The sequence below is a fragment of the Amblyomma mixtum genome, chromosome 3, assembly GCF_055824585.1.
Source record: "Amblyomma mixtum isolate Tamu chromosome 3, ASM5582458v1, whole genome shotgun sequence".
Taxonomy (NCBI): Eukaryota; Metazoa; Arthropoda; class Arachnida; order Ixodida; family Ixodidae; genus Amblyomma; species Amblyomma mixtum.
In genome coordinates, this window is record NC_143014.1 from 422745837 (window position 1) to 422754641 (window position 8805).

General features: G+C 44.7%; 1 long non-coding RNA gene across 1 annotated transcript; it reads right to left on the minus strand.

The window, feature by feature from the left end:
• Positions 1–2208: 2208 nt before the first annotated feature.
• On the minus strand, positions 2209–6171 carry LOC149357900 (uncharacterized). The gene is made up of 4 exons (XR_016289931.1): positions 5948–6171; positions 4618–4646; positions 3861–3926; positions 2209–2440 (listed from the first exon to the last, which is right to left on the minus strand). It is a non-coding gene; the product is annotated as an uncharacterized LOC149357900 (long non-coding RNA).
• Positions 6172–8805: the final 2634 nt, after the last annotated feature.

Genomic DNA, 8805 nt, shown 5'->3' on the forward strand with positions numbered 1-8805 from the left:
CTTTGGGCGAGTTGGTTCATCTTGAAAGAAAAAACTGGTAATGGCGCAAGAAACGAGGACACGGAAGGCACACTAAAGGCAGGATTGACGCACACAAAAGGCAGGATGGCGTCTGTCCTGTCTTTTGTGTGCCTTCCGTGTCCTCGTTTCTTGCGCCATTACGTTTTTTTTCTTTCAAAAAATTGCGAGGACACTTTGGCAACTAAAGTGTTGAGAGGCGAAAGCCGAGAATACTATGCCGTGACGACTTGCGGTGGATGTGACGTCACACCGTTCCCATGGCTATATCGATACCCAAAATTGTACATTTTTCGGGGATCTTAAGTGCTAATTACCCTTAATTACCCATTTTTCCATCTAATCTGACACAAATCCTACGTTTTCCCCACCATTCTGTGATAATTTTCTCTATGTCATGACTACTTCCGATGGATGTGACGTCACTGTTGGTGTGGCTATATCAACGTCTGCGTTATTTCGACGTAATTTTGACATTTTTTGCTATAATTAATTAAATAACTACTCTACTGAAGCAAAGTTTCGTTTTCTGCTATCTTTTTCACTTCCGGAGTTAACACGAGTTAAACGCTGCCGAATGTGTGACACCCTCTGTTAACGGACGACAGTATGAGCCTGTAAAGGCTTTCTTCTTAATAGCCGCCGCGGTGGCTCAGTGGCTGTGGTGCTCGGCTGCTGACCCAGAAGACGCGGGTTCGATCCCGGCCGCGGCGGCTAGAATTTCTTTGGAAGAGAAATTCAAGAGGCCCGTGTACTGTGCGATGTCAGTGCACGTTAAAGAACCCCAGGTGGTCGAAATTTCCGGAGCCCTCCACTACGGCGTCTCTCATAGCCTTAGTCGCTTTGGGACGTTAAACTCCATAAACCAACCAACTTTCTTCTTAATATATGCGAGGAGAAAGCGGAGACAGAAGAGAAGCAATGCACCGGGGGGCTAAAAACGTCAAGTTGCCCGCTTATCTCACCGCCGATAGCATGTCTAAATCGCAAAGTGTTATCTCTTCCAGACGCACGAACAGGTCGCAGATATGGGCACAGCTACAGCGAACAAAGCGCATTTCACGTCGGCTCTTATCTCGCACCACATGTGTCATTTTACCGAGAACTACAATTTCTCAAGACCACATACACAAGTTTTAAGACCCAAAAGAAGTGTCAATTGTTACGTTTTATGAACTCAATATTATATGTGTTTGAGAATTTTACATCAAAAATACAGAATTATAAGAAAAATTTCTGACATAATGAAATGTTTCCTCAGTAATATCCATATAGAAATCGAAAGTATAAAGTATTATTTCTGCAAAATTCTATCAAAGAAACGCAGAAGTTCCCAACGTAGAGCTTTCATAGGGCAGCAAATAACACTTGATCAGCTTAGATATGGCTTTTGTTTTAGAGCGCGCGAAGAACAGAACATTGTTTTCTGAGTCAGCCTTAGTTTGAGGGTGAATAAAAGCCGGTTTGGACACTCTTTTGATGCTTTTCATCCAACCCCATAACTAACAAGTTTTAGCTTCTATCAAACTATTGACTGAAAAAGACTAACGGCTGCGCTCCTTCTTTTCCATATTTTTTGTTATTTGTTGCGTTTCTATTTGATCTATCTTAAGGGCTGTGAGAATGACCGAACAAAAATAGAAAAAAAGCCTGCGCACCTTGCCCAGTTTAATGAAGAAAAATTAGACTGCACTCATTTTGGTGTTAAGCTTTTTTTACAGCAAAAATACGAAATTTCAGCTTCTATACGGCTGAAATCACTTCCTGCAAACTGTTTAATATTAGGTTGCAGGCTTTCTTTTTTATTTTTATCGGCCTACAATTATCGCAACCTATTTTTCTTTTTTGCCTCAAATGGTCTCGGTTGAATGCTTTGGGGGAATGAACAGAACAATCGCGAGCTCCTGCAGACTCAAGGTTACAGGAATGAAAGTTGCCTACGATGCAAAGCTTTTGCAAAAAAAAAAAAAAAAAAAACCTATTTACTCAGTTAATAATTGTGAACTTGCTTCCGAGCTATTTTTAGTCTGTTAGCTGATATTGATACATGAAACAGCCAGCTCAAGCTCAGCGTGAATTATTTTGTACACCCGTTTGAGGCTGGCACGTTGACGTTGTCGCTCCCCAACGGAAATGGACAAACTGAAACAGCGTAACCGAGTATAAGTTGTATATTCCGTGGATGCATGCAGAAGTGGACGAGGGTGTTCCTGCGGGGCCGTCAGCGCTTTCCAATGGGAAACCGGACACCCACCCCGACCTGTCCCTGGCCGTGGCTGCCCGTGGCGGGGTGTCGCTGGTGCGAGCCCTGACCCCAGATGGAGATGGTGGGGCCGCGTGCGGGCCGGTGTATGTCGTGCTGGATGCTGCCGCTCACACTGTGCTGGGACCCGGATCCGCCGCCTTGCACGTCAATCCGCGTCTGTGGGAGCGTCCAATGACATAGTGGCCATGAAGCCGTTGTACACATTCTGCCCATGGATTCATCAGCCGTTTTGTCTTGCCCATTCTTCATGCCAGGTGTTAGCATTCCACTACTTAAAACATAGAAATGGGCAGTTAGGAAAGCGATTTGGTAAGGCTTGGGAGTCAGTGTTCAAATATTGGTCTCCAAGATTCTCGGTAAGAGATTTATAGAGAGCTAGAAGGCAGTTTCCATTTGCAGTGCATATTAATGCATCTAATTCACGTTAAAATATGGGCTCAGTAGCAGCACTTGCTGGGTTCATTGAAATAATATACGGCCCTTATAAATGGCCTGATACTAGCGTCTGTCAGTATCAGGCTGTCTGGATTCGTTTCCTTAGTTGAACACATGAGGTGACATGTGGCATTTAAGCCTGTAAGATATCAGCTGCGACAAAATTTGAAGCGAACCTGAAGACTGAGCCACGTCAATCAAATTAAACTGATTTTTTTCCTACGTAATAAGCGAAATCACAAGATTTCATAAGTGCAACAAGTATTCAAAATCGTCGGCATGAATGAAACCTATATGGCAAAATGCAACTGCGATAATTGCGTATTGGAAGTGCGTATTGGCCGTTAAAATTACCGTGCACGTAACTGCTAAGGTCTTGAATGCTTACAGAAAGAAAAAAAAGCGAAATCTGCTCAGATTATTGTTGCTTTTTTTGGATACATGCCATGTCATTTTTTTCTTTGCGAATTTTTATGGAATATTATGAGAAGCGATGTAGAGGGTCTCCATAGCTGCATCTAAAACTTGCCCGCTCCATGTCACACTACACTGCCGGTTCTAAATAATGGGGCGCTGTTAGCCGTGCTCGATGGCTGTGTTCACTGCGTCGAAGTATAAAGCTAGGAAACAATTCTGGGGCCTTTTCTTTTCTTTTGTACAAACATCTCGAGTGCTCAACATCTTCTGCAGAGCAAACTCGAATTGTGCGATAGCCTTACATTGGCCGCACCCAGACATGTATCATCAAAATCAACCTCAAGAATTGTTCCACGAGGTTTTTTCTCCAATCTTCTTGTTCAAGGTTAACCGTTAAACGAAATCGTGCAACCTTCACATCCTAGGAAACAAGCAAATCTGCCGGCAAATGTATATAGGATGGGGCACAGCAAATATGAATGCAAAAGTGGGGAGGTTGTTATTTCCAAAAGCTAAAATCTAGTAATTTCTTTAGTTTACCACAAGCGATCACAGCACGTCGTTAGTGAAAGGTGCACACGTCTGTGTTCCCTCTGGGTCAATAATAATATTTTTCAATTTAATCCGTAACTCGCATAGTGTATTTCGGGTTTATGTCTGCCTCATATAGCGAATGTGCACAGGCAGTATTGACTGAACACGACTTCACTCAATGGATACATACCCTCGGCGGCGGTGGAAGTTTCGGCAGCTGAATGCGAGGTGTGGGTACTCGAATCGTGTCAGGGCTCTAAAAAAGATCGGGGTGTTAGCTTCGGCCATCTGTCTCCAAAGACAAAGCAGTCGAAAGGAGAAGTTTAATCCACAGCCTGTTTGGAATCTCGTCGTTCCGTTGATTTCGTCCTTGGCGTATTTCTACTCATATATGATGCTTATAGAAAACGAAAACATGGCATTTTGCTAATTCATCACTCCTGTCTTTCTGAAGTCAACAGCACTCGTTTAACCACGACTAAAATTTTCGCACACTAGCTCAAAAAGACGAGACACATAAGGAAGACGCACAGGACAGACGCACGTGACTGCCCTCTGTGTCTTCCTTACATGTTTCCTGTATTTTTTCTCGCGTTACTTGACCCGGCATGCACCCTCAGTGAACATTTTTGCAGGGCCAATGTACCCGGCGTGGTGGCTCAGAGGATTTGGCGTTCGGCTGATAACCCCAGGTCCGCGGAATCGAACCTCACCGGGACAGCCCGCATAGCGATGGAAGGTGAATGCCCTGAAACACCAGTCGGTGGTCCGACGTAAGAGCGCGTTCACGAATCTAGAAGGATCGAAATTAACCGGAAACCCTAAAATACGACGTCCGTCGTATCCAACTTGGAGGTTTAGAATATTAAAGGCCAACGTCTAACATAGCTCATCCCAGCAATGCCTGTAAGCTTCTCCCTATAACAAATGAAAAAAGTAACACTTACATGCTGTGCTTGACTGAGTGTGGCCATGACTGAAAAAAAGAAAACAAGGTTGCTGAATATTTGAATCACAAATCCAACAAAAGTTCTGTAACATAACCCTACTATAAACAGTAAATGCCAGAAGGAGTCTTTCTTTGTCAGCATTTATTTTTCGCGTGGTTGGAGGGATATTTGTTTTCATCGGTTAGGTAGCGAAAGAACTAGCTTTCAAATATTTTTTTTATATTCACTAATTCAAAATGTGGTTCGCATCAATAAATACTATTAAAGAAAAGTGCTTGCCTACTACTGGGAACATTTCGAACATTCATCATCATCATCAGCCTGACTACTCCCACTGCAGGGTAAAGGCCTCTCCCACGTCTCTCCAATTAACCCTGTCCTTCGCCAGTTGCGGCCACCGTATCCCCGCAAACTTCTTAATCTCATCCGCCCACCTAACTTTCTGCCGCTCCCTGGTACGCTTTATAGACAAAAGTTTATAGACACTCTATAGACTGTCTGAAACATTTTTGTAAGGGAGGCCACAGCTTTTATATTACAAATGAGATCATGCGCCCAATATTTTAGAGGCGCGAGAGCCTTCTTTTTTCTTATTCATTGGGTGTTTCAATCTACAATATCTCTGTCTAAGGTCTATTGCGCAATTCAAGCGATTAGGCAAGTGCGTGGAGGTCTGTAAAATAACCATGCAACTAACCCGTCCGCGTACCTTATTGTAGATGGACTTGCCTGATGCGGCAAGTTCAACGCTGCCTGCTTGTATTCGCTGCCTACACCCCCTGCAGTAGGCAACCGGTTAGACTACGCGGCGCGGCTTCCTCTCATTGATTTTCAGTCGAAGCGCACTCGTCACCCCTCAGCTATGTCAGTTACGTGCCGGACAACCAATGTACAGAAGCATCGAGAGGCCGTCCATTATATGCAATATTATACAGCGATGCCTCCAACGAAACAGAAAATAATTTGAGCCTAATGTTGTTGTTCTGTTCTTGAGGCCAGGATTCGAGGCTTTCATATTCCTTCCCGAGCTCCTCACACAAGACGAATCGGGTGGCTGAGAAGCATTGGCGCGGTGGCTTAGTAGCTATAGATTTTGGCCACTGAGCCCGAGGACAAGGGATCGAATTCATGCCATGGCAACCAATTTCTGCGCAGCCAGAATCAAGACAGTCGTGTGGTGAAAGATTTTAGTGCACATTAAAGAACGCATGTGGTCTGAATTAATCCACTATGGCGTCTCCCACAACCCGTGTGCAGCAGTGGAACGTTAAGCATAATATACAATACCGAGAAGCGATGCTGGCTACACTTCCTTATTTAGAATTACCTTCGCTCTCGCCCGTTTGGCCTCGTCGTTGATGAAGAAAGCGGCAACAGGGGCCGTCTGGGCAGCATGCTGAGGAATTCCATGCTTTCCTCGTTGTTCCCCGACGGGAGGCGAGCAGAGCAAGCGGGACTGCCGCTTCTGCCGCTGCCAGTTCATGGTTTGCCGCCTTAGCCGCGGCTCATGCCATTGGGTGCGACGGGAGGAATGACCAGGACGGCAGGCCAACCCGGGCACATTGTCGTCATCAGGATGAAGATCTTCGTGACTGGGACCGCAAGATTACGGGTAAGGAGTTCATGCGCAGCCAAAAACTAATGATTTCTCAGAATAATTTCTCTGCTAAGGTTCTAACAAAGGTGAGGTACATTGGTTCCAAGTTCAAGAAAGTTCGTTAAAATCAAAACTTAGTAGGTACCGCAGCATTCTTTCGAAGTGTTGCTATTTGCGTAAGTAGTAGAATGATCTCACTGTACTGTCGGAACTCATTTTCAAGTAAGTTCAGAAGGAAGGGGAGGGGGGAGGTGTAAGAAAATATTGGTTTATCTCTGTGACAAGGTTGCTCGAGTTTACATACCAAATGCTTCAGTTTTCATAATGAAGCAATTATAACTATAAAATAAAGATGGACATTCAGAAAGATAGCACACGAGTGACGACACCGAACGGAGCGTTACATTTTCTGGTGAAAGACAGATATACACATCGCAAAAAGCGCGATAAAATAAAAATGCACTAATAATAAGGCTACAGCGCGAGGGCAACCGGAAGAGCATCAAGTTATAGGTGCGCACTTACATGCGGCCAAGGAACGCAAGCTGGTTCCTATAAAGCTTGATTGATGAGTGTCTTAAGCAAGAAAGAGTGTGAAAACCTTTGTGAGAACCTAACAAGGGTACGCCAGACATTCGAAACTAACTGTGAGCAAAGAGGAAAACGAGGAAAACGCACTTGTGTTCTTCGAGATTTATATTACTTTATCGACTCCCCTAGTCGACGTGCCAAGCATCACAGATGGTGCAAAATCCGCGACTGCTGAAGTACGGGCAAGAACAAGGAAGATTGCTGGGGTCTCTTTAAAACCAAATATTAGTAGGTAACATACAATGGTGTGAAAAACAAGAACATGAGCACCATATCAGCGCATCTTACAGAACCCCAGGTGTGATAACTTATCACGGAGTACTCCACTACGAAATCCCTCCAAGCTCATGACTCGCTCCGAGACGTCAAACTTCGCTCTTTGAAATTTTTTTAGTAACGATGACAGCAGTTTTGAGGACCGCAAAAGTGGTGTTTTGCTGTGATGCACCAGCTGCAGACTAGAAACGTTTTTGAGTGTTCTCAAAATGAAACTTTCCGTTATAAGCAATGGCCTCTTAGATCGCTTCGCTTTGAGCGCCTTTTTGTTCTGAGGTGAATTTTTACCTATTCGTCCAAATGTAGGTGTTGTTTAACCTTAGCATTCATTCACACAAAAGTTTCTTTGCAGTAGGTGTATCTAGCTGGCAAAGTGACGTCGAGCTGCATTCCTTGGCGCATCGAAGCACCGCCAGTCTCTAAACCAAAATTTACCCGAAGCGCTGTAGCGTTAGCACTGTCACGTGTTCGAATATTTTCTGGCTAAATTAGTCTCAGAAAAAGGGAAATTCTTGCTTCACTTCTGCCTTGCTCCCCCTCCGCATCTCAATTATTCTTTTCTTGTTTTTTTTTGCTCAAACGTAACAACCATGCATTCACGCTCACATTAACAAAAGCCTTTCTTTGCGGTTCATAACGGCTCATTCATTTTGCTAACGCCCAGGAGTTTACAGTTTGGGCTTGTTCACCTTGCTTCGTGCTTTCCTGCGGCTGCTGCTGGTCGCGGCGAAGACTGGTGCGGCGTTCGCGGGCTGGCGCGTTCAGGCATGTGCGGCTGCGAACCAAGACATGGTCCAAGGTGACCCCTTGTGAGACTTCGTCGCACATATCGTCTGCAGGACCAGCAATCCCAACATGAAACGCGAAAATACTGATTCGAGCGCCATCTAGGCGTAAAGGCACAGCAGCAATGCTCTCAGGAAGCCGCAGTTGCGCAAGCGGAACTTGAGCACGCAATCCGACATTTTTTTGGATGCGGTTGGAGTTAAACTGAATAGCTTTTACAACGTCCTCGCCCTGTAGTTCAATGGAGCGCCTGCAAGGTAACATCTTCTACGCCCACTAATTCGCCAGCAAGACTTAAACTGCTGAAAGGCTTCATGAAGTTGAAATTCCTTGTTTTCCGCTGTTTTTTTATCTGCTACTTTTCAGATGGCTGGAGAGTCAACAAACTTATCTGAACGCCAAAACCGGCGCTTCATGTTCTGTAACATTATTATCAAGAGGTGAAAACAGATTAAAAATATGACACTTTACCATTCGTAACAATAAAAAATATTGACAAGATAGCAATCTAGTCACGGCGAAACTCAGCGTATACGGCAAACGGGACACAGCGAACCAAAACACAAGAGGAAAATGAGTGCGACTAACAACTGAAATGGCGAGCAACAACTAAACCATGGGTGTTTCTAGATACCTAATATTTTTATGCTTGGTTTGGTTTATGGTTTGGTTTATAGGGTTTAACGTCCCAAAGCGACTGAGGCTATGAGAGACGCCGTAGTGGAGGGCTCCGGAAATTTCGACCACCTGGGGTTCTTTAACGTGCACTGACATCGCACAGTACACGGGCCTCTAGAATTTCTCCAAAGAAATTCTAGCCGCCGCGGCCGGGATCGAACCCGCGTCTTTTGGGTCAGCAGCCGAGCGCCATAACCGCTGAGCCACCGCGGCGGCTAATATTTTTATGCGTCTTGTACTTTTTTCCGATTAGCATT